The sequence below is a fragment of the Ranitomeya variabilis genome, chromosome 2, assembly GCF_051348905.1.
Source record: "Ranitomeya variabilis isolate aRanVar5 chromosome 2, aRanVar5.hap1, whole genome shotgun sequence".
Lineage (NCBI taxonomy): Eukaryota > Metazoa > Chordata > Amphibia > Anura > Dendrobatidae > Ranitomeya > Ranitomeya variabilis.
In genome coordinates this window covers 516224733-516226761 of record NC_135233.1, presented here as the reverse complement: position 1 = coordinate 516226761, position 2029 = coordinate 516224733, and the positions used below count along the sequence as shown (strand labels likewise).

General features: G+C 37.4%; 1 non-coding gene across 1 annotated transcript; it reads right to left on the bottom strand.

Annotated features, from left to right (window-relative positions):
• Nucleotides 1-252: 252 nt before the first annotated feature.
• Nucleotides 253-324, bottom strand: TRNAQ-CUG (transfer RNA glutamine (anticodon CUG)). Its single transcript has one exon. It is a non-coding gene; the product is annotated as a tRNA-Gln (tRNA).
• Nucleotides 325-2029: the final 1705 nt, after the last annotated feature.

Below are 2029 nucleotides of genomic sequence, written 5' to 3'. Positions count from 1 at the left end.
ATAGGGTATGGTTGCTTTGCGTGACACAGTTCGTAAGAGTGCTGTAACTTAAAGTCAATTTTAAGTTTCCGTAATCCTGCTTTAAAGGTAGATTTGGCCATAGAACTCAAATTGATCACTCCATGGATGCTTGGAACATTCAAATCTTTGTTTTGCATGTTGATTTTAACTTTCTCTTTTTATGTTAAACCTTTGGCACAGGAGAACTCAGTGTAAGAGCAAAAACTGAAACACATGTACAAAGAGCTGCCTAAGTTCCACTGAGATTTGAACTCAGATCGCTGGATTCAGAGTCCAGAGTGCTAACCATTACACCATGGAACCACATGCACAAAAAATAACTGGCTGCAGTTTTTTTGTGCTAAAAAGCACATATGAACTCATGAATCATGGTGAAAAAAGGCTCTAAAGCTGTAGTGCAAATCTACAATTAATACGCAATGGTAAATTAATATCTCCTAAACTTTATTTCCACAAGTGTGCCAAGAGTTCCATGATATCTCAACAATTACAGTTTTAAATGTTGATGGAAAGTGGCTAGTAAATAGAGTGTTGGATCTGTTTCTTGGAAAAAGGGTAAGAAAAAAATAACTGCAAAACTTATACTGGTAGAAAGCTGTTTATCCAGAAGTGGCTAAAAAATTTTCATTGTGTGGTAAAAAGTTTTATCCAAGAGATAATTCAAGGTTGCTGTGAATAAAAGTGCATGTCCCAGTACACCTGCCACAGCAGTGGTCTGTAACTGCTAGACAAAAGAGGGAGATGCACCACTTACCTGGTGGCACTCATGGCACTTCTTTTAATTAGTGGCATGACGCACGTGGGATGTAGCGTCAGATCGGCTTATATAAAATGCATCCAAAAATCAAGTCAGTCTGGTTCTAGAAACCCTGCCCAAAGTTCGCATATCACCTTCATGTGGCATAAAACAGGACACACACACATTTATCTTCTCAGGTAATCAGTCAAAAAACTATATGAACATATTCGTGGTAGGCAGGATTTGAACCTGCGCGGGGAAACCGCAATGGATTTCTAGTCCATCACCTTAACCACTCGGCCACGACTACTCAGACATTAACCTTTGATGAGAATCAAACACCTTTTCTTATAGCACCATGATCAAGATCAGTGATTATCCCTCTGGAAAACATCTCAGAAAAAAGAAACAAATTTCCAGGTCCCAGTAAAATGTAAAAATCTGATTTAAAGTCATCATCAATGGGAATCATGCACAGTTTAAAACTTTTACCTCTTTATAAGGCGGATTTGGAGTGGGTCCATTCCAAAAACATCCTGAAAATTACTCTGAAAATGCTGAAAACACTGAACAAATTAATTTCCACGTAAAAAAGAGTTGCTGTTCATATGATCAGGCTTTTGGGTGTCTTTTAACCACATCAAGTTTCCAAAAATGCCAAGCGGTTAACTAAAATAAGCATATCATTCTTCAGGTGTTTTTCATTTAGAAGAGCTCCATACTTATAATACAATTCAATGGCAAGGTTAGGAAAACTCCTTGAAGGTTCCTGAGAGACTTTTGGTGCATTTTGTGAGCTACAGAGAAAAGCCACAAAAACAGACTCAAAAGATGCCCAAAATAATTTTAGAAAAACACCACCAAAAATGTTTACAAACCGCTGTAGGAAACTCTGAAAAACAGAAGAAAAGATGATTCAGGAAGAAAACGCCAACATTTCCTGAAGCCATTTCAGCTTCAAATCCTTGTCAGTTTCATATACCTGGAAAAAGTGTTATGTGAACATTGACATAAATCATAGGGTATGGTTGCTTTGCGTGACACAGTTTGTAAGAGTGCTGTAACTTAAAGTCAATTTTAAGTTTCCGTAATCCTGCTTTAAAGGTAGATTTGGCCATAGAACTCAAAGTGATCACTCCATGGATGCTTGGAACATTCAAATCTTTGTTTTGCATGTTGATTTTAACTTTCTCTTTTTATGTTAAACTTTTGGCACAGGAGAACTCAGTGTAAGTGCAAAAACTGAAACACATGTGCAAAGAGCTGCCC